The 25,209-nt window shown below is 39.0% G+C and overlaps 1 protein-coding gene across 1 annotated transcript in view; it reads right to left on the bottom strand.

Moving 5' to 3' along the window:
- The window catches only part of EXOC4 (exocyst complex component 4), an 816,823-nt gene that overhangs the window by 534,870 nt on the left and 256,744 nt on the right, over window positions 1-25,209 (bottom strand). The window lies entirely within an intron of this gene.

Genomic DNA, 25,209 nt, shown 5'->3' with positions numbered 1-25,209 from the left:
ACCACCCACAAGAGAACCCTGAGCCCAGTCTTCCTCACTGGTAACCCTTCATTCACATGATGCAGATATAAGGCCTGGACAAAACTTCTTTCCTCAAAACTGCTTTCAACACTGCTGAGAATTTTTTACCGTATCAGACTGCTGAAGCACCCACCACGTAAAGGGCCAAGAAGACATAAAAGAATTATTCTTTAAAATACAAATATACTGGGACTTCCCTGGTGGTCCAGTGGTTAACAATCGCCTTCCAATGCAGGGGACACAGGTTCAATCCCTGGTCTGAGAAAAAAGATACTAGATGCTGCAGGGCAACTAAGCCCGAGCGCCACAACTACTGAGCCCGTTCACCACAACGCAACATTCCACATGCTGCAACTAAGACCTGATTCAGCCTAAAACAAACAAACAAATATTTAAAAAAACACACACACAAATACACTTGGGTGGATGATCCTTAGTTAAAAAATAATAATAATTTAAAAATATCAACACAACTATTTATGGGGCATTATGCATCATAATTTGGGCTTCCCTCATGGCTCAGCTGGTAAAGAATCCACCTACAATGCAGGAGACCTCGGTTCAATCCCTGGGTTGGGAAGATGCCCTGGAGAACGGAAAGACTGCCCACTCCAGTATTCTGGCCTGGAGAATTCCATGGACTTTTGAGTCCATGGGTTGCAAAGAGTTGGACAAGACTGAGGGACTTTCACATGCATCATTATTAGGAATTCCCAGGCAGCTCAGTGGCAAGGAACCCACCTGCCAGTGCAGGAAATGGAGGAGAGTGGGTTCAATCCCTGGGTCGGGATGATCCCCTGAAGAAGGGAATGGCTACCCACTGCAGTATTCTTGCCTGGAGAATCCCATGGACAGAGAAGCCTGGCGGGCTACAGTCCACGGCGTCACAAACAGTTGGACACAACAGAAGTGACTTAGCATGCACGCACACATGCATCATTATTCTCAAGTGTTTATGGCCAATAGCTTTCAAAGTAACTAAAGAGATGCTAACCAGCAGTGTCCCAAAATGAAGCAGGTAACAGTGATGGTCTTTCAGACATGGAAAATTAATGCAAGTGCCATTTGGGCACAGATTCTTAGAAATGGCACATCTAACTTATGCTTTCTCTGTAGTGCACAAATTCTCAATTGTCTGAAAAAACAGGGAGAATAATTTCCAAAGTGGGAGGGGAAATTAACAGACTATAATCAGCTTAATTGGGGCTAATTATTTCTTGTAGATATAAATATCCAAAAGATGAACCATGATTTTCCTTATTGTTATCTTTACAATGGGAAAACTTTCATGTTATTGGAATTAAAAATATAAATGTTAGTAATGTCAGAAAAAGAGCACATACTTTGTAGCTCAGATGGTAAAGAATCTGCCTGCAATTCAGGAGACCTGGATTGGATACCCAAGTCAGGAAGATCGCACTCCACTATTCTTGCCCAGAGAATCCCATGGACAGAGGAGCCTGACAGAGGACTCTCTGCAACCCCAGCCTACAGCCTGGAGTCGCAAAGAGTCAGAGACACAACGAAGCAAATAGCATTTCACTTCAATGTCAGAGAAAGGGTAATAGCTCAAGAGTAGTGCTTTGATTCATTATGTAAAACCGCACACTTCAAGGGATTCCAAATTTCTAATCAATATTTTTTTAAGTTTTCTGACAAGAAGTAAATAAGGAATAAATAAACTGATTTCTGCAACAAGGCCTTTCTCTACTTTATCAGAAGAAGCCATTAGTTTTGCAAGTGAAACTGCCCAAGTCCATCAGGTCAATATATCATCCCATGACATGCAAACTGAAAACTGTTGGCAGGAATCTTGCAGAATAACACTCAAAGTTTTTGAATAAGGAAAAAAAATGGTAATTTACCCGAAAAACACACATATACTGATATACAATGAGCTGTGCATTAGTAAATAAAAGCATAGGTTTGGAAATTATGTTTGCAAATTTGGAAGTAAATAAAAAGGCAATTTAGCAATTGGTTATAAAAATGAAGCCAGGCATGGAAAACTTATTAATGTTCTTTTAATAGTTTTCTGAGGTAATAAGAACTGTGATGGGGTAATCAGTTGGAATTTCCTTGGTTTTTAATATGTTTTCTTCTCCTGTGCACCCAGCACCATATGTTCCTAAAAAATTTCCATTAGTGGCTCATTGATAAATGGGACAGAAACAGTATTCTAAGGCTGGAGTTTGAAAGAAACAAGAAATCCAACCACAACATTTAGATGGTATGTGATTTACCACTGATTACATAATGACAAAAAGTGGCCATCAGGAATAAAATTGCAGCTCCTGTAAGCAACTGCATTAGCGAGACAGGTGCTCCATAAATGATAACAAGTAATGGTAACAGTAATAACAAAAAATGCCTTATGTTTATCTAATGCCTTCCTTCTAAAATACTGAAAACTACCAATGGAGAATGGCTCTCTGCTCCTCCCAGGTTTTTGGAGGTTGCTGGTACTCTTTTTTTTAATCTCAATTATAGAGATATTTATCAAAGAATCATAAAACAAGAAGGGATTCTGAGAGATTATCTACAGCAAATCTACCACCTCTAAAGAGCTGAAGTGTCCACTGCAATGCCTCCTGAGAATTTTCTGGCAAAGAGTCCATAAACTTTCAGATCCAAAGACTCATAAACTTTACTGAGTGATGAACTTTTTCCAGACAAACAACTGAAAATTCAGTTATATCCATGATGGGATCTAGGGAAAGTTTCCTTGCTTATGAAACTATATGATAATGTCCTTTCCTATGTGGAAAACTGTTAGGTCAATAAAGGGAAAAATTCCCAGTTACTAAACTATCACAACCTACACAGATATTATGGTTAGCTTTTAGAGAGGACCTATGTCTAAGACAGGGCTTCCCAGGTGACTCAATGGTAAAGAACTGCTTGCAAAGCAGGAGTCATAGGTTCAGTCCCTGGGTTGGGAACATCACCTGGAGGAGGGCACAGCAATCCATCCTGTATTCTTGCCTGGAGAATCCCATGGACAGAGGAACCTGGTCAGCTACCATCCACGGGGTCGCAAAGATTCGGATATGACTGAAGCGACCTAGCATGCATGTGTGCATGTCTAAGACAAATGGCTTTTTTCTATTCTTGATTAACAGATACTAAGTATGATAGCCTGTCTTCAGTTAAGTCAGCAGAGAATAGAATGCAACTGAGATTTGGAACTCTGGTAAGGATGATTTAAACTCATTTTAAAGTTCAGACATTGGCAGTTATGCAAAATGGAAAAATACAGCCCAGGAGGTGAGGTTAAGGACAAGATGAGATACAGGAGAGATGGCTATCTGCATCAGATACCAGCTGGCAACAATAAAAGAAGAGACAATCTCTTACTTAATCAAAGCATCACAGCGCTTGCAGCAGGCCAGGATGAAGAATGGTGCGATCCCCATTTTCATGCCAGGTAGAAAACTGCCACTGCCTTCTGTTCTACTTCTTGTAAGATGATGGAGTGTGTATGTGCATAAATATGAGATGGTTTTTTGCAGAAGTGCTGGAGTAACACAAAGCCTTAACTGTACCCATGACATTCCCGAGTAAATATTCCTGGAGTAGAGGATGACAGAGTAGTATCAGTTTATATTAAAACTGAACTGGATAAAGAACACTAAAAGGAGAGAAAAACATACACAGGCAGCAATTTCACTGAGACAAATGTGGCGATGCGGCTGTTTCCTGATACATACATCATGTATCCCTAATGAAAATGTAAAATTCCTTGAGAGCACAGACACAAATTTTTAACAAGTAAATTCAATCATGGGGACAAAACTAAGAGCGAAAGAGTTTAAGGAGGGGAAGGAGATCTTTTCTATTCTATGGATGAGGAGAAAACCTTTCAACAGCAAAGAAAGCAACACAATTCTGCTCCAGCTGAACATTTTCAAAGAAATGAGGATTCTCCCATGAAGGCTGATCCATCCGTTATAAAAAAGCAGCAACAGGGAATTCTGAGAATTCACAATCTGTGGTAAGTCAAAGACTTCCCAAACTGTGCTTGTTTTCCAGCTCCTGTATTTACCACAGTGTAAAAGGAACTGGATTTGATTTTGGTCTGAATCTTAGGTCTGCTACTTACGACCTTGGACAAGCTACCCAACCCCTGAACCCAGTTGCTTCATCTATTAAAAGTACTCGTATGGCCAGTCAACCACAATAACGTATGTGGAAAAGCCAGGGCAAGTTCTTGTTGCTGCTGCTAAAGAAAGGCAACATTTATTGATAAAAGAAAACAAACTGAACCAAAAGAATGGGCTGCTGTGACCAACATGCCAAACTTTTTATAATCACATCTTCAAACAGTTCACAACTATACCTGAGGACTGACGTATCTTAAATATGGACTGTATTTCCAGACATTTTGATAAAAACAGCTGAAGAGTTGTACAGCAACATTATTTTGGTTGAAAAGAGTACTAATATCCACATGTGGAATTACTTTCATAGGAACAGGGAGGAAAACAATCCAGCATGGCATTCTATCAGACCTGCTAAGCATGCATCCAAAGATCAGGGTCGCTGATTCATTAGGCAACAAAGAATCTGACAAGTAGGGACGCTCTTTTCTTAGTAAGAAAATGATCAACAAGGAACACAGGTGGTATTCTCTCTATTGCCACAGATAAATGTTACTTGTTCAGTCATGTCCAATTCTTTGTGACCCCAGGGACTGTAGCCTGTCAGGCTCCTCTGTCCATGGAATTCTCCAGACAGAATACTAGGTGGGTTGCCATTCCCTTCTCCAGGGGATCTTCCCAACCCAGGGATCGAACATAGTCTCCTGCATGCAGGCATATTCTTTACCATCTGAGCCACGAGAGAACCCATGGTCACAGATCATGCAGACTTAAAAAGATAAAGTACAATATGTGAAGAAGGACGTGCCCCGCTTTGCCTCTGTCTGCTGCTGCTAAGTCACTTCAGTCGTGTCCGACTCTGTGCGACCCCATCGACAGCAGCCCACCACGTTCCCCCGTCCCTGGGATTCTCCAGGCAAGAACACTGGAGTGGGTTGCCATTTCCTTCTCCAATGCATGAAAGTGAAAAAGTGAAAGGGAAGTCGCTCAGTCATGTCCGACTCTTCACGACCCCATGGACTGCAGCGTACCAGGCTCCTCCGTCCGTGGGATTTTCCAGGCATGAGTAGTGGAGTGGAGTGCCATTGCCTTCTCCTGCTCTGCCTACTTCCTACCAAATAATAAGTAGATGTGGTGGCAGGTACCCACATTGGACAAACAGGAGACGGTAGGAACAGGGTGCACACACAGGATGAAACTTTGAGAAGAAAAAGCCTGGTTCCTAGAGGACACCATGCCAGGACCCGACTGCTAGGCTCTGACATGTTGTTGCTGTTCATTCACCCAGTTGTGTCTGACTCTTTGCAACACCATGGGCTTCCCTGTCCCTCACCATCTCCCAGAGTTTGCCCAAGTTCACGTTCATTCCATCAGTGATGCCATCCAGCCATCTCATCCTCTGATGCCCTCTTCCCTTCTGCCCTGACTCTTTCCCAGGATGAGGAACTTTTCCAAAGAGTCGTCTGTTCACATTAGATGACCAAAATATTGGAGCTTCAGCTTCAGCATCAGTCCTTCCAGTGAATATTCAGGGTTGATCTCCCTTAAGATCGACTGGTTTGATTTCCTTCCTGTCCAAGGGGCTTTCAGGAGTCTTCTCCTGACAAACCTAGACAGTGTGTTGAAAAGCAGAGGCATCACCCTACCAAGAAAGGTCCACATAGTCAAGGCTATGATCTCCCCAGTGGTCACATACGGTTGTGAGAGCTGGATGGTAAAGACTTTGACAGGAATGAGAAATAAAATTCTACCTTGTTTACACCACTGTTAGGTTGAGTGTCTGCTATTTATAACCAAACCTACTCCTACCGCCAAGATAAAGATGTTTGGCAGGAAATCTGTCCGCTTGATAAGGAAAGTTTTAAAATGGATTGACAGAAAAAAAAGAAGCTCGCTCAGATAAAATAGTTAAGAAACATGGGAGACAATGGGTGGCTGGAAAGTAGCATGATGAAGTCATACTTTGCTCAAATGTTAATAAACAATCTGATTAGAAACGATACTGATGACCCTACGTAAGCTAATGATCAGAGCAATCTTCCAAGTGGGTAAGTGCAACCTCCTGAGAATCACTAAGACTTTGGAGTTGTAAACAGAGAGAGAAACACAAAGAGAGGGAGATGGGGAGAGAGAGGGTAATTGAGGAAGAGGGGGAGAAAGGGAGAGAAATACCTAGTAAAAAGTACTGCATATTAAAAGAAAATTATAATTTATTTAACACTCACTCTGAGTAAGGGACACTCACTCTCTTCAGTTACCCTAGAGAATCTTCACAATAAACCAACTAATCCCTCTTATTAGAGATCAGGATAGTGTGGCTGTGCTGTGCTGAGCTGCTCAGTCATCTCCTGTTCTTTGTAACCTCGTGGACTGTAGCCTGCCAGGCTCCTCTGTCCATGGGTATTCTTCAGGCAAGAAGTCTAGAGTGAGTGCCCACGCCCTCCTCCAGGGAATCTTCCCAGCCCAGGGATCAAACCCAGGTCTCCTGCATTGCAGGTAGATTCTTTACCATCTGAGCCACCAGGGAAACCCAAGACTACTGGAGTGGGAAGCCTAACCCTTCTCCAGAGGATCTTCCCAACTCAGGAATTAAACCGGGGTCTCCTGAATTGCAGGTGGATTCTTTACTAGCTGAGCTACCAGGGAAGTCCCACAGCATGGCTGGAAAAAAAGTAACTCAAAAAGCTAGTAAGTAGAGAAGCAAGAATCCCGATTCAGGGGTCTCTCTCTCAAAGGCACACAGCTTTCCATTCCATGCTGTTGCTGCCTCAAAGTTAAGTTTCTGAACAAAACTAACTGGACTCAGAATAGAAGCAAAGTAAAACACCCAATTTGGTATAAAAGACAGGAAAAATATATGTGATAGCACCCTATTAATCTGAGCCACTGGAAAAGAAAGATACTGTGTTAGTAACAGAAATTCTGGAAGAAAATGAGTATGTTCACTCAGAGTTTGTAACAGCAACAAAACATGGTGGAAATACTTAAACATGCACTAACTTCTAACTAATCTTAGCAGACAGTAACAGCGTGCTTAGAAGATACATATTTACTACTCCAGAACTAGTTTCTATAAAAGAAAATAAAAATCTACCAGAAGGTAAAAATACGTTTTTATTCAGATAAAAGAACTGATGGCACTTTACAACTATGGATTACACTGGCTTCCATAAAATATCAATAGTGCCAGAGCCCTCATCCCCATGCTGTCAGGAGTGTGCATGCAAATCCTACAATCCTCTGAGAGAATGGTGGTGTAAGTCCTCGTGTCATCCTTGCTCGCTACCATGTTTCTAACGTTAATGCTCACCCTGGGTGAAGTGAGGATTCACAATGTCTGAGGTCACTCACATGGGACTATAAGCACAAGATATGAGGAATTTTTCTTAAATGCAACCCGTAAACCATCATTTGGGATAATATCAGTTCTAAACATGAAAGCCTACCCCATCGACCTCAGAGTTTTCCATTTTCTGTCCCCCAAAGATTGTACATTTTCAATCAAGGAGTTCTTCGACTGGATACGAATGACTCAATGAGACCAAAGGTAAATGTGCTGTTTCTACTGACTTGAAATCACAAGAGAGGCCATGCTCGAAGTCTGTTCATTTCCTTCCTTTGTTTGATTCAGACTGACTGACTCTGAACACTAATGGAACACGACTTCTGTGTGTGTATGCCAGTGTATATACATGTTAATGTAATTCAATACTACGAGGTTAAGCTGCAGCGAAAACATTTCTCAGCCCTTGATTAAGGCCGGCATTAAACCATCAGACCCCATCACAAGCCTCGCTGATGAGTAGCTATTTGGACACACACAGAGCTGTGATTTCCATCCACTTTACTAATCAGCAAGTTCAGACTTGCTGCTAATGTGACACTGATGAACAGGAATGATGCTAATGTGACAGTGATGAACAGAAATGACAGCTCAGGATGATTAAAATTAGCTAAGGCTCTGCAACCCAGGACAAAACAGAGGGGCTTTGAAAATGACCACAGCCAAACATGCATCTGTCACACAGAAAGGAAACACTGAAAACGTATGTTTTCTGATTATACATAAATTTGAACAAATACATACAGCCAGGGTGACACTGTTTAAAATGTAGGTGGTCAGTAATATTCAAGTCCCACACTAAATCAAAAATGACCAAAAAAAAACATGAATATAATGAACAAAAGTGCTGAGAAAAACAAAAACGTCAAAAGGTAGAGAGTACGGTTTGACTGTGAAAATACAGGGTATACTAGAAACACAAACCAAGTGCTTCTTGGAGCTGAAATAAAATTCTCTGATCTGTGCTAAATGAGAATGCTTAGGGAAAGCATGTGGACTTCATGTACTCGTCACTCAGAGACCTGGAGTTAGGTGTCACACACACAGACTTCAGGACAATGACATCACCTTCCCTTCCTGGCTTCCTTTTTCTTATCATCTATCATCCCGCCACCCAGGCCAAATCAGTATATATGGGAAAACTGAAGTAGACTGCTGGATTTTCAAAAGTCAAAATGTACTCCTGGCAAAAATAAACTAGTAAGGTATGTCCATTTTCCAGTATAGTCTTAATTTATCCACCAAAGTTTCTAGTAACATAGTACTGCTTCAGAAAAAAAAATAATAATAAACAAGCAAAACAAGAAAATCTACAGAGAAATGGGAAGTCAGCTGTGGCATCACTATAGCTTTTTATGGCAAGGAACTGACCATACTGTTCATGGGGTTCTCGCACCGAGAATGCTGGAGTGGTCTGCCATTCCATCCTCCAGGGAACAACATTTGGTCAGCTGATTCACTGGAAAAGACCCTGATGCTGGGAAAGATTGAAGGCAAAAGGAAAAGGAGGTGGCAGAGGATGAGATGGTTAGGGAGCATCACTGACTCAATGAACATGCATTTGAGCAAGCTCTGGGAGTTGGTGAAGGACAAGGAAGCCTGGTGTGCGGCGGTCCATGGGGTCACAGAGGCAGACGTGACTTAGTGAATTAACAGCTGACTGTAACAATCCACACTGCACAGGCTACCCCATAGATAGAGTACAATAGGATACGGATGTCTTTTTTTTTCCTTAAGTTCATTAATACATTCTGCCAGCGTTAAACTCTAAATAAAGCAACCAGATTCTCATTTTGATAGTATTGAATTAAATTCCTAAAGATGGATTAACTCAAAACATCACCTGCACCAATGAGTCATTCTAAAAGGGCTGGTATCCAGAAGCTACAATGCCCTTGCAAAGGCCGTCAATCTAGCACTGAAGATCAATAAGGATTTCAACATAAACATTCAGATATCTGAGGTTCTACAAAGACTAAATGAGAAAAGTATATGCGAAAAACAGTCTCAGAATTCTAGTAAATTCTAGCAAACTTCAGGTTTTTTATAATGTTAATAATGTCGTCACCTGAAATAGTCTACTGATAACTACTAAATGGTTAAATGACCTTCGAAGATGCCAAAAATCAATAGATAAACCAGACACATCTTACAAGCGTTTCTGCAAAGAGGTAACAAAGCAGATCAAAGAATAAGATACACTGCTCAGAGCTTCTGTAATCAGATACTGAAAGTCAATCAACACAGGAAAATCTTCAATTACTGTCTTCCCAGTGGCAATCATTGACAGGGCTTGTTTCTGGGTCATACTTCATCCTTGTAATTTTTACCCTGAAACCTCCAAGAAGAGACTATTTTCAGGCAGAATCTCTCATTTTAACCTCTATCTATAGTTAGCATTACTCCCTTTTTAAGTAAACAGTCTTTTCTCACACATAATTGTCTAAATTATCCTTTATTAGAATTCCTTCTCAAAAGCAAATTTTCTGAAATTATCTGAATTACCTTACTGCTTCAAATAAGTCAATTACAAACACCTCCAAACAAATTTATACGGGAGTAAATAATTCATTTTTGTCATCCTGCTAAGATTCAAACTCACACATGGTTTCCACACCTAAGAACAGACAATGCTAATTTATGTCTTAGCAACACGAAAGCCCCATTTACTTCTAGAATAAAAGGGTATCAAACACAGACAGGTTTTCCTGTAGGTCAAATGTTGTCTTCGAGTTTTGGGGCTTTGCTTCCTGGCGTTAACTTACAACCAGAGCACCATGTGTGAAAAGCACTCAGGAAAACAACAACACGAAACTAAGCACCATTCTTATGTGACTGGCTTCCAGGCTCTCGTTTCCAGTGGGAGAAGGCAACTGATACTCACTTCCTAAGACCGTTTTCACTGCAGCGATTTATCCTACATCTTGTCATTTTGAATGTCTCTCCTTTTATTCTTCTAAAATACTCAATTATGATGGGCCATATGTTAATGAGTACAGTTAAGAAGTCAACTTTAGACTAATAGAGAAAGAGAGTTCAGAGAACTCTTAGAAAGAACTGGGTTCCCCAAAATGAGAAATAATAAACATTGGGGACTTGTAAGTCTCTATTGTTCAAAACTAATTTCTAAAAACTATTCAGGGGGAAAGCTTTTGTTTTTTATATATATAAAAAAATCTATTATTAAAGGTCGGATTCATTGAAAAGATGCAGTACAACTGAATTCTCAACTGCAGCTCCAAGCAAGATCCATATCCTGAAGATGGGACCATTTTTTCACATGAAAATTTTTTTTTTCATGTCTTTTTTGTTATTGAGGTAGACAGACCTGCTCGCAAGCCTAGCCTGGTCTCAAAAGAAGTGCTAGTGCCACAAGCCTTGACAACAGTTTTCCTTGATTTTATTACAATGTTCATCTCCCCTCCAACTTTCACCTACTTGTAAAATTTAACAAAAAAATACAAATTCAGTTAATGGCTCTGTAGTTAGAATTCAAGTATACTATACTATAAATCAAAAAGGCTAAACATGAAATGGTTTACCATATTAAAATTGATTAAAGATAAACAGAAGATGCTTTTAAAAGCCTAACTGAAGAAGCATAGATACCTCTGACATGGATGGTTAAGATTCCATAAAACGGGGTCCCATTTGTTTACTTTTGTTTTTATTTTCATTACTCTCAGGAGACGGATCAAGAAAAATCTTGCTGTGATTTATGCCTGTGTTTTCCTCCAAGTGTTTTATAGTATCTGGTCTTACCAATTAGGTTTTTAATCCATTTTGAATTCATTTTTGTGTGTGGTGTTAGATGATGTTCTAAACTTAAAAGCTTTTGCACAGCAAAGGAAACCATCAACAGAACAAAAGGAAAAGCCACAGAATGGGAGAAAATATTTGCAAATGAAGCAACTGAAAAGGGATGCATCTCCAAAATAAACAGCTCATGCAGTTCAATATCAAAAACCAAACAAACCCAGTCAAAAATGGGCAGAAGATCTAAATAGACTTTTTTTTTCAAAGAACACATATAAAGGGCTAAGAGGCACATGAAAAGCAGTTTAGCATCACTAATTATTCAGTTCAGTTCAGTCACTCAGTTGTATCCAACTCTTTGAGACCCCTAGACTGCAGCACGCCAGGCCTTCCTGTCTACACCAACTCCCAGAGTTTACTCAAATTCATGTCCATTGAGTCAGTGATGCCATCCAACCATCTCATCCTCTGTCGTCCCCTTCTCCTCCCGCCTTCAATCTTTCCCAGCATCAGGGTCTTTTCAAATGAGTCTGTTCTTCGCATCAGGTGGCCAAAGTACTGGAGTTTCAACTTCAGCATCAGTCCTTCCAATCAATATTCAGGACTGATTTCCATTAGGATGGACTGGTTGGATCTCCTTGCAATCCAAGGGACTCTCAAGAGTCTTCTCCAACACCACAGTTCAAAAGCATCAATTCTTTGGTGCTCAGCTTTCTTTATGGTGCAACTCTCACATCCAAACATGACTACTTTTTATTCCAATCCTAAAGAAACACAATGCCAAAGAATGCTCAAGTAAGTAAGTAAGTGAAGTCACTCAGTCGTGTCCGACTCTTTGCGATCCCATGGACTGTAGCCTACCACGCTCCTCCGTCCATGGGATTTTCCAGGTAAGAGTACTGGAGTGGGTTGCCATTTCTTCTCCAAGAATGCTCAAACTACCACACTAATTATTAAAGAAATGCAAAACAAAAGTCCAATGAGGTATCACCTCACACTGATCAGAAAGGCTATCATGTAAAAATCTACAAACAATAAATGCCAAAGAGAGTGCGGAATAAAAGCAACCCTCCTACACTGTTGATAGGAATGTAAATTGGTAGAGCCACTATGGAGAACCACATGGAGAGTCCTGAAAATACTAAAATTAGAGGTACTATATTTTCTATCAAAATCACACCTAGGCATATATGTGGAGAAAACCATACTTTGAAAGGATACATGCACCCCAGTGTTCACTGCAGCACTATTTACAATAGCCAGGATGTGGAAGCATCAATGGATGAATGGATAAAGAGAATATGGTACATACATACAATGGAATACCACTCACCCATAAAAAGGAATGAAATAATACCATGTGCAGCAACATGGATGGACCTAGAGATTGTCAGACTGAGTGAAGTCCGAGAAAGGTAAATCATATGATATCATTTGTCCGTGGAATCTAAAAAACGTAGTACAAATGAACCTATTTGCAAAGCAGAAATTGAGTCACAGATATAGAAAACAAACTTATGGCTACCAGTGGGTAAGGCAGGAGGGAGGGATAAATTAGAAGACTGGGATTGACTTACAAACACCATATATATATATATATATATATATATATATATATATATATATATATATATATATATACTAGGCAACTAATAAGAACCTACTATATAGCACAGAGAACTCTACTCCATGCTCTGAAATGACCTACATGGGGATGGAATCTACAAACAGGTGGATATATGTATATGCATGGCTGACTCACTTTGCTGTACAGCAGAAAAAACACAACCTTGTAAATCAACTGTATAGCAAAAAAAAAAAAAAAAAAGATTCCATAAAACACCCATAGAAGAATCTGTGGTTCAGGAATGAACCTGGTAAAGACCATGTAATTGCACTTACAGTCAATAAAATAAAAGAAAAATAACTTCTCATATAAAGACAATGTCAGCTATATATTTAAAAGGTATGAATAACAATGGGTACCATACTGCTAATTTTAATTGAAATCTTTACCTCATCAGAAGTTTCACCCTTCTGCTACACTTTTGCAGCAAAGCAAATGTATTGTATATTGTATATGTGTTGCATATTGAGAAGTATTTGCATGTATATGGATACTAAGAACTGTCTATTACTCCATCCAAATGTTCAATGATTGCCGTTTCTACTAGGTCCTGCCTCCCTGGGTCTTGCCTAGATGTCAGAAAAGTCACATATCTTATTGTGCTTTAGGGAAAAAAAGATTATGGTAAGCTCTGCCACTACACTCAAGGTTTTGTAGTCAACAGGCCAAAGCACTTGACATCACTCAGAGACTTCCTCAAAGATGCTTTGAGATAAGAAAGTGAATCAGATTCACATCCTTCATCTTCTTTTACCTTTGACAAAGCGGTACAAGTGCAAAACCTCTAGCCTCTTCATCACTGCTTTTAACTTCTCTAGTCTCTTAAATCCCCAGTTCTTTCTTTTTATACCCAACTAGAGGGACTTGGAAATCATATAACCAACTTTCTTGGATTAATCAAAAGTATACAAGGTAAATATACATGTACTTCAACTTCTCTTTGTGAGACTAGTATTCAAGGAGGGGCAGTCGCCCTTCCAATTGCTTAATACTTCTAGCTCATAGATGGGGGAGGGGGGAAATGTAGTTATTCAAATAAATTACCTCTCCTTTTCTAGGCTTTCATATCACCTCTTTAAACTTCTGCTCCTTGGCAAGGTACCACAGATTAAGACAGTGAGTTCTGGAATCTGAAGGCAGCTCTTTCCAACTGCATCCCCTCAGGTTATGTTGGCCATAATGTTTAACTGCTTTGGCCCTCATTTTCCATATCTCTTCCTACACTTCGTAGAGGATTAAGTGAAGTAATACACATGTGTGGCTGGCACATCGCAAATCCCAAAATATGTTAGCAGAGAGGTTAAAACACTTCTTTCCTATTACAAACAAAGCTCAAGATTACAATTTCCGATCAGCCCTGCCAATTTCACCTGTGAAGACTGAATAATCTTCCAAATAGAAAAATGATGACCTCAATATGAATCTGAACCTCCAGATAAAAACGGATTTTTAACATGCTTTCTCTAGTTATCTTTTTGTTCTGGATAATCATGCCTCATATGCAAACAATAATACCCTATATGAAAAATGAACATGGGCATTTGAGATCATATATTAATATAACCCACCAAAAATTTGCATATGTAAGAGAGAAAGAGAGATTACAGCATCAGAAAAATGCAGGTTTGAATCCCTGCTCCATAACTGAGTTATCAGATCTTTGTGATGTTTAGTACCCCATCTACAAAATGGGATCATAGTATTTAAAGCTCACAGATTTTTTACCACAATCAAATGAAGTGACATGAGGGAAGCACCTGGCACAAAATAAGCATTCAAATGTGAGCATCCTTCCCTGATAAGCATGATGAATTTAAATTGCAAACCCTTCCACAGCAAAGTTGCTTTTCATCCCCAAGGGAGCAAGGATGTCTGAACATTAGGGATTTATTTGTGGAAATCTGTTCTTAGGATTCTTCAAACTGCATAAACAAGTGATATGTACAAATTACACGAGGGCTTTATTTTTTGAAATAAAAGCCACAATGTGCACCATAAACATAATAAAAAGCCAAAGAAGAGGGAGAAGAGATAACAAGGGAACAGCTGGTATCAACTGTGCACATCATTCAAAGAGGCAATGGGGCCAGTAGAGTTTTTCAATAAAAGCAAGGAGAACACTAGGTGGTAACAAAATGGATACTTTAGATGTGGGGAAGCAAAGCATATTCACTACTCTTCAGGATGCCAGGGGAGGCTTGGATAACATCTCCAGTCTTAATGAGCTATACTCCATTCCCAGCTGTTCATAACAATGACAGAGTTCACTGCAGCAGGGAATCTATATACAAAAACTCCATAGTCCCTAGAGCCAGAGGTGCAGGGCAAATGCTAAATCATACATCTCTTGATGCTTCGATGTATAAGTGAAGAGGGATTTAAAAAAAAAAATCACCTTGCACATCTGGGATCTTTCTTCTCCAATAACTGTCAAACTTATGTATATGTTCTAATCCCTCCTTTTTTTGTTGGCTTTGAGCACTTTAAAAAAAATTAATCAGCTTACTTTATATTTTAGGGCAATTTTAGGCTTACAGAAAACTAAATAATATGAAGAGTACCCCCAAATCCTCTCAATCTAAGCATTTTTAAGGGTCTTGGCTCATTTAAAACATTAAATGGTCACCCAGAATTTTAATGAACCAATAAATAAAATGACCAAAGTAGAGAATTTGAGACCTTATTTAGATCTGCATAAATCAAGTGATGGTGGCAATCTGAAAACAATATAACGATGTGTCAGAAAAATTTTTAATGTATAACTGCAGATTTAATCAAACCTAACCAGGGCATCACTACAGCCAAACTCAAAATCATTGTCTGAATATAACATTTAAAGTGAACTTATAACAATCAGAATTTTCAGTTAACAACATTAACATCACATTCACATCTTCACCTCCATATTTGCTAAAACCATAAGAAAACATGTTATAATGGACCTTTCTCCAATCTAAAGAATATGAATGTTCCTGAAATCAAGGTTCAAAGCATCTTATATGTTTATCAAACAGCTTCTTTTAATTATGGAACTACTACTTTTTATTTTAAATAAGATGAGGTGCTCTATTGGGTCATGCAGATAGATGAAGCAAAAGATGTTCTATTTCCTCTGAGCTGGAATTCCATCATCTCCACTAGCACTTGACTTCATACTTAGGATGCCTGGCTTCTAGATGAGTGATCACACCATCATGGTTATCTGGGTCATTAAGATCTTTTTTGTACAGTTCTTCTGTGTATTCTTGCCACCTCTTCTTAATCTCTTCTGCTTCTGTTAGGTCCATACTGTTTCTGTCCTTTATTGTGCCCATATCTGCATGAAATGTTCTCTTGGTATCTCTAATTTTCTTGAGAGCTCTCTGGTCTTTCCCATTCTATTGTTTTCTTCTATTTCTTTGCATTGCTCACTTAGGAAGGCTTTCTTATCTCTCCTTGCTTTTCTTTGGAACTCTGCATTCAGATGGGTATATCCTTCTGAAAATGCATCTCCTTTGCATTTTGCTTCTCAAGAGAAATAATTTTTTACCAATTGGTTGACCTTTATTAAGGCTGTCTGCTGTCACCCTGCTTGTTTAATCTATACACTGAGCACATCATGAGAAATGCTGGGCTGGATGAGTTACAAGCTGGTATCAAGACAGGTGGGAGAAACATCAACAATCTCAGGTACGCAGAGGATAGCACCCTAAGGGCAGAAAGTGAAGAGGAATTAAAGATCTTCTTGATGAGGGTAAAGGAGGAAAGTGATAGAGCCAACTTAAAACTAAATATTGAAAAAACTAAGATCATGGCATCTAGCCCCATTACTTCACGGAAAATAGAAGGGGAAAAGGTGGAAGCAGTGACAGAGTTCCTCTTCTTGGGCTCTAAAATCACTGTGGATGGTGACTGCAGCCATGAAATGAGAAGACGTTTGCTTCTTGGCAGAAAAGCTATGACAGACCTAGACAGTGTGTTGAAAAGCAGAGACATTACTCTGCCGACAAAGGTCGTATAGTCAAGGAAATCATCTTCCCAGTGGTCATGTATGGTTGTGAGAGCTGGACCACAAAGGAGGTGGAGCATCAAAGAACTGATGCCTTTGAACTGTGGTGCTGGAACAGATTCCTGAGAGTCCCGTGGACAGCAAGGAGATCACACCAGTCAATCTCATGGGAAATCAACCCTGAATACTTGTTGGAAGGACTGATGCTGAAGTTGAAACTCCAGTATTTTGGTCATCTGATGTGAAGAGCTGACTCATTGGAAAGGTCCCTGTTGCTGGGAAAGATTGAGAGCAGAAGCAGAAGAGGGCATCAGAGGATGAGATGGCTAGATGGTATCACCAAGGCAATGGACATGAACTTGGGCGGACTTCAGGAGATAGTGAGTGACAGAGAGGCCTGGCGTGCTGCAGTCCATGGGGTCACAAAGAGTCAGACACGACTGGTGACTGAACAATGACCTTTATTAATCTAGCCACAGTGGCTGTTTTGGGAAAGGCAAAGGAAGCCCAGAGATAATTCTGCAAACTTGTCATCAGAAGTCACATTTTCCTCAGTCCAAAATACTACCTAAGGCAGCAGCCCCCAACCTTTTTGACACCAGGGACTAGTTTCGTGGAAGCCATTATTTCCATAGATGGGGACGGGGAGTGGTTTTGGGCTGATTCAAGCACATTACATTTATTGTGCACTTGATTTCTATTATAGTTATATCATATAGTTATATCATATAGTTATATCATAATTGACCTCAGATCATCAGACAATAGACCCTGGAGGTTGGGGACCCCTCACGTAAGGGACCACTGAAGTGACTCAAATACTGCCCTCATGGTATGAAAGCAGTAACAAGCAGAAGGGCCATGGAGGATAATTCCAATGGCTAAATGTCATTTAAGATGGACCAGGTCAAAGCTGTTTGTGTGAAAAGAATTTCAACTTTGTGAAATTCTAAAGCAATCATAAATCAACATCTTTATAATTATCAAATATGTTTTGATAGTCCAATCACCATGCATAAGAGATATTCATGAAACCGTGGTTTAAGTCAGATACTTTCAAGATACTAAGAAAGAACTTATCATTGGAAGGAATCTTTCAGTAAGATTTGAGTGGTCTGGGGCCATGGTTAGGAAAAAAGTGACAGTAAACCATCTCAACGTTGCATGCATCTACCCGAACTAATATATAGGGATCTGTTGACCATTAATATACGTAAGTCCTCATGGCATTCAATACGTAGCCTCTGGTTTAACAGAGGTGTGCAAGAGCTAACTACCATCTCCCATTTATGTTACAAGATTCTAAACTTTCAACTTCTCTTTCATGACTCTTCCTCTATACTAAACTCGAAGTGGGCAGTCTCAAGCAATCAGTGCATAAGAAGTGGTGGCACATTACAGTTACGAGTTGGAATTTTAACTGAGGGTAAATAACAATTATCACTGCAATGCAGCTTTAGAAGTATTTCTGTCTGGCATCAGGCAAAAGCAAACACAAAGTGGAGAGTGAAGCACCGGTAGGCAACCTGACTTGGTTCAGAAATGAAATGTTGCAGATGCCCTTCAGATAAGATGGTTTCAGAAAAGACTTCAAAACAGAACGGTGGACGATGGGGCTCATACGGCCGTATCATGGATCCTTGGGCAGCAAGGCTCCTGTTTTATTCTAGTCACTCTTAAAATGATGCTACTTAAAGGCATGTGTGCGCAAGGATCTTACAAAGGGATATTTCCAAGACTGATTCTCTGCATTTAAAATGTTCTGCAGCTAAAAAGAAACACCTTTCCCCTCTTTGAACAGTAAATTTTCTATCTTCTACACCACTGTGCCATCTCAATTTAGGGGAAAAAAAAAACTGCACATGCAATTATGATTCACAAAGATAGTGCCACTATAATTGTGCCCAATGAGGCCAAAATATGAAACTTTTATTTTCAAGTATGGTTTTCATCACTCTCTCCTCCAGTGCAGTATATATGATAATATATTATTTGTTATTCAGAGGGGAAGAGTTCCATACAAAATGAATGACTTCAATTGCCTTATAAATAAAACATAGATAAATGTCTTGGTAAAATAAATTAAAGGAGCATTTGTATTTGATCACTCCATCATATTACTGCCTATCTACAAGGAGAAGTTGTTGCTATGTATTTCGTGAAATTCATTATATGTAAAGTCCATAATGGCTGAAACTCAAACAAATCACACGTATTATGCACCTCAGAGAGACTTGAAACACATTAAAGGCACAAAAGTCAGAAAACGTAATGATGGCCCACACCTGCAGTTTGGGGGACTGTTTGCTTGTTTGTTTGGGGAAAGCTTTTCCCAGCTAGACTATTTTAAAAATTAAGCTGTAGCACATTTAAAAGTATCAACATTTAAATGTATTAATATGTAAAAGTTGATATTAAACTTCACTTTCACTTCTTAAAATTTACTGAAATGGCTGACGAGGATGAATATTAGTCTTGATGAAATGCCTTTGCTGGTTCGAATTTAATAAATAGGATCATTATATAAACTACTTAAATCCATTTTTAAGGAAAGCTGAATCCACATTATTATGACTGCATTCCGAAAGTAACAAATACTGAGTGAAACAGAAGTGGAATAAACAACAAATAATAAATACATGATATTTTGCTCTGGGGGATAATTCCAGGTTATCCTTCATTTTTCCCATTATTGTTGAAATACACTGGGGACAATACAAATTTCAAACACTATAGAAATAAATAAGGAACGCTGATGGTTTAAGGGAATGTTTGAAAAACAGAAATGACAAAAACTATTTTCAGTGAGAACATTTTGAAAGAAAAAGCTTTTTGCTCATGTGCTACGGCAGGGTGATTTACAAATAAAATCTTAATTACGACCAATATGAAAGATGAGGTAACATAAAAAAAAAAAATCACCTGATTTCTACAGATTTCAAGTTATAGACTAGTGTTTCCCATAGCATAAACAGCTCTAAAAGAATGACTAAGATAACAATAGTAAGTATATTCAATGCAATACAAGTGAAAGCCTGATTTCATATAAATGTCAATGTACAGATTTATAAACACTGTCATTTCCACTAGCCAGTATTATTAAGCTGGCTCAGTTTACCATCCAAATCAGGTAATATGGGCATACTAGCCCTGAAGGGTCAACATTCCACATGAAATCCTTTATTTTATACAGCATCACCGACAGTAATTATCCTGCATCTGAAGTTTATTTCCCATCATATTCAGGCCATCTTCAATACATACTTGGCTGATTATTATGGCTAGGTGGAGAAATGCACAAATGAAACTCAAAATCTTCACTATCTTGCCGAGTTTGTTATGTGGCAGGAAAGAGAGAGGAGGGGGTGAAAACGAGAAGCAGGAACAAAGAGAAAAGATAAAGGGCCAAAAAAAAAGGAGAGAGGTGAAAAGAGAAAGAGGATCAAGGCAGCACTTGTGGAACGGAAAGGGAGAAGAGCTGGCAAGAGCAACAGAATGATCTTCCATGACTAATCGATGTAAACTAATAACTTGCGCTACTTACATTTACAATGTAACTTCAGTACTCATTCTTTTTCATCAGAATATGTTTTTCTTTTTAAACATTCTGCACCAAATACTGTATTTGGTACTAATAAAATCTGTACAGTACTTTAACTGAGCACTGTTTTCCCCTTTTCTCAAATCAGGTTCATCAACTGACACATTCCACATTTCAGTAAAACAAGGGCCCCAAAATCCAATTTCTTCATATTTCAGATGCTACTGAATTCCTTCTATGGGCTAGATTCTGTGCTTGTCCCTGAAAACATCAAAATGAATAAGGTACCCCCACAGAGTAACACAGATACAAACACAGTAATAAAAAAAAGAACATGGTAGGTATATTAAGAGAAATGCATAGGTCTTCTGGCACACCCAAAACAGGATTGCATCTGATTAATAATGAAATTGTGCTATTTGTGACACCATGAATGGACCTGGAGGGTATTATGCTTGGTGAAATAATTCAGAGAGAAAGACAAATACTGCATGCTTTAAACTGTATGTGGAATTTAAAAATAAAGCAAATGAATGAATCTAATAAAACAGAAAAAGACTCACATAGAGAACAAATGTCATGGGGGGAGAAGCAAAATACATGAAGGGAATTAAGAAGTATAAACTATTAGGCGTAAATGAGTTACAAGGATGGAATGAAAAACGCAGGATATACAGTGACTTTTTTATAATAACTTTGTATGAAATGTTGGTCAGTCACCAAGTCCTGTACAACTCTTTGTGACTCCATGCACTATAGCCCACCGGGCTCCTCTGTCCATGGGATTCTCCAGGCAAGAATACTGGAGTGGGTTGCCATTTCCTTCTCCAGGGGATTTTTCTGACCCAGGAATTGAACTTACATCTTCTGCACTAGCAGGTAGATTCTTTACCATTGAGCCTACAATCTATTAAAACATCAATTTATTGTTATGTATCTAAAACAAAATACTATAAGTCAACTTCACACCAATAAACATAAACAAGTAAAATAGATAAATAGTTTTGGCTTTGCCAATCTGCTGGTTTCCAAAGGAATACATCTTTCACATAGATTTAAAATATAAAAATAAATATGGTGTTAGTTGTTGAGCAGAAAAGTTTTAGCCTTTCTGACAATTTCAATTTATTTTATTTATAATGGTGATGGTTGCACAACTGTGCATACCCTAAAAACCACTGAATTATATGACATTTTAAATGGGTGCTTTGTATGGTCATGTGAATTATATCTCAATAAAGTTCTGCATTAAGAAGTAACAGAAACGGATTTCTCTGGTGGTGCAGTGGCTAAGAATCCATTTTTGAATGTAGGCTAGTGGGTTCAATTCAACCCCTGATTCGGGAACCAAGAGCCCACATACTACAGGGCGACTAAGCCCGCAGCCACAACCAGAGAGAAACGTGCACATCACAGTGAAGATGCCACATGCAGCAACTAAGACCAAACACAGCCAAAAATAAAGATTTTTTTTTTTAAGTAATAGGAAAAAAGATGTAAAATATCTCAAGAAAAAGCTCCCTAAAACCTTCTCGTGTTCATCCAGTTGCTGAGACTGTCATATGACCCATGTTAGAGACAGTAATTGTAGCAGTGATACATCAAAATCTTTCCAGGATTTTAAAAGCACTGCCATTGATCAATGATTCCACTCAAAGATGTATTGATGAGATGTCAATTAACAAAGATAAATTTTCTATTAAGAGTGATGAAACCAGTTACTGACAACAAGGCTCTTCAATGGCATATTTTCATTAGTTTGATCAGGATTTTAAACTGTAAGAAGACAGGCTTTTGACAGATTCTTTAGAAACTGGTTGAACTAGAGCACTTATTTTTGCTACTATAAAAACTTGGCTTGATAAAAACAAGTGCCATTCGAAAATTCAGTGCCCCATGCTACTGATCATTGAAAAAGCAAGAGAGTTCCAGAAAAACATATACTTCTGTTTTACTGGCTATGCCAAAGCCTTTGACTGTGCAGACCACAGCAAACTGCAGAGATTTCTTAAAAAGATGGGCATACCAGATCACCTGACCTGCCTCCTGAGAACTCTGTATGCAGGTAAGGAAGCAACAGTTAGAACTGGACATGGAACAACAGACTGGTTCCAAATCAGGAAAGGAGTACGTCAAGGCTGTACATTGTCACCCTGCTTGTTTAACTTATATGCAGAGTACATCATGAGAAACACTGGGCTGGATGAAGCACAAGCTGGAGTCAAGATTGCCAGGAGAAATATCAATAACCTCAAATATGCAGATGACACCATCCTTATGGCAGAAAGTGAAGAACTAAAGAGCCTCTTGATGAAAGTGAAAGAGGAGAGTAAAAAGTTGGCTTAAAACTCAATGTTCAGAAAACTAAAATCACAACATCTGGTCCCATTACTTCATGGCAAATAGATGGGGAAATAGTGACAGACTTTATTTCTGGGGGCTCCAAAATCACTGCAGATGGTGACTGCAATCATGAAATTAAAAGACGCTTGCTCCTTGGAAGAAAAGCTATGACCAACCTAGATAGCATATTAAAAAGTAGAGACATTACTTTGTCAACAAAGGTCTGTCTAGTCAAGGCTATGGTTTTTACAGTCATCATGTATGGATGAGACAGCTGGACTAAAAAGAAAGCAGAGTGCTGAAGAATTGATGCTTTTGAACTGTGGTGTTGGAGAAGACTCTTGAGAGTCCCCTGGACTGCAAGGAGATCCAACCAATCCATCCTAAAGGGAATCAGTACTGAATATTCATTGCAAGGACTGATGTTGAAGGTGAAACTCCAATATGTTGGCCACCTGATGCGAAGAACGGATTCATTGGAAAAGACTCTGATGCTGGGAAAGATCAAAGGCCAGAGGAGAAGCAGACGACAGAGGACAAGATGGTTGGATAGCATCACTGACTCAATGGACATGAGTTTGAGTAAACTCCAGGAGTTGGTGATGGACAGGGAGGCCTGGCATGTGGCAGTCCAAGGAGTCACAAAGAGTTGGACATGACTGAGCAACTGAACTGAACTGAACTATGCTTATGGATCGACCTCAATGGTCAGAAGATGTAAAGCTCTTACAGCCTGCCTAAAGAAAGTATATTCTGAAGTTCCTGCAACACACTGTGCTGTGCATTGAAATAAACCAATTGCAAAAAAATATTTGTCCACTTCTTTGTTCCTCTCACAGTATAATAAATAAAACCAACAATAATATAGTAATACCACACACACAAAATGTAACTTTCAGTGCATTCTGTTGCCTCCATGGACAATCTCTAAATCTAGACTGGGAAGCAAGTGAAGTGAAAGTTGCTCAGTCCTGTCCGACTCTTTGTGACCCCATGGACTATAGGAATTCTCCAGGCCAGAATACTGGAGTGGATAACCTTTCCCTTCTCCATGGGATCTTCCCAACCCAGCGATCAAACCCAAGTCTCCCGCATTGCAGGTGGATTCTTTACCAGCTCAGCCACCAGGGAGTCCCTTTGACTAGGGACGCTCCTATCAATAATTTAAATACTAAAGGAATTACCTGGTGCTGCACAGAAGCACCCCACTGTCAAATTTTCTAGAACAGTCATTCTAAAAGTGAATGTTAGAACTCATACGAAGAAGAAAAAACAGTTACTTGTTTTAAATATAAGGATGCTCTTCTGAGTTGAATATTAGAACTAAATCAAACTGAATTCCATGAATTGTAAGAAAATATTATCAATATCATTAATCCATGTAAATCACCTTGAGCAATGTCTGGATATAACAGACATTTCATAAAGGTTATGCATCACACTACACATGATATGGAACAGTGGATAAGCTGCAAATGGTGCGTGCTAGAAAAACGCCATTCAATCCAACAACTGGCTGCGTCTCCTACCCAATTGTTGCCCAGCACTTAGGAGAACAGAGCTCACGTACACCCAGCAATTTCAGGAATCTAGATAATAATCAAGAAATAGAAGTAAACACAAAAGGCTGCTAAAGGGACGAGGTGTTACAGATTTCATAAGCCTTACTTCTCACCTCGAGTCTATTTATTCGTACTTTATAGAGAGCAACACAGTCTTATATCCCACCTGTATGTCTAAAGAAAAAAGAATGAGAATAAAAATGACCAGACGGAAGAAAGCCAAGAGCAAAGGAAAATATCTGACAAAAAGAAAAGGGAGAGAGGGGTGGGAAAATTAAACTAAATTATATTAAATTAAAACATTATCAATATCATTAATCCAAGTAAATCACCTACAGCAATGTAAATCACCAAGGACACACAGAGCCAGGATGCTGGGTATCTTGGATCAAGAACAGACTTAAACCTAAGTATACTATTCTGCTCGAAGTATGTAATGATGATTCACATTTATCAACAAAAAGTTATCTTATATTTAGAATATTCTCAGAAAGACATGAAATATTATAGAGAGCCATTTTTTTTTAGAAAAGGGTAAACATTTTAAAGATAAAAATAATACCAAGCACAGGACTACAAGTTGCATTTCTAGTCAATTCTCATGGCCTCTTTCATTAAAATAAGTATTTGCACACTGAGATTTAGAATTATAAGATGGTTCTGACCTGCCAATCCATCCGAACAACCAAACATCACAAATAATGCATCACCAGGACTATAGTAATACAGTCATTACCACTTCTGCTATGATCAGTACCACCCTGCCCATAATACACTTAACAAATGATCATGACAATATTAACCAGTCATTTGCAGGTCACATCATCACCATCCACGGGGCATCCCTGAAAATCACTACAGTTGTGTGATTTATTTTAATGTATGCTTTTAAAACAACACTACTGCTTGTATGCCTCCAGTACTTAGA

Source organism: Budorcas taxicolor, chromosome 4 (assembly GCF_023091745.1).
Source record: "Budorcas taxicolor isolate Tak-1 chromosome 4, Takin1.1, whole genome shotgun sequence".
NCBI lineage: Eukaryota > Metazoa > Chordata > Mammalia > Artiodactyla > Bovidae > Budorcas > Budorcas taxicolor.
The sequence above is the reverse complement of the archived record's forward strand: the minus strand, read 5'-3'. Positions and strand labels throughout refer to the sequence as shown.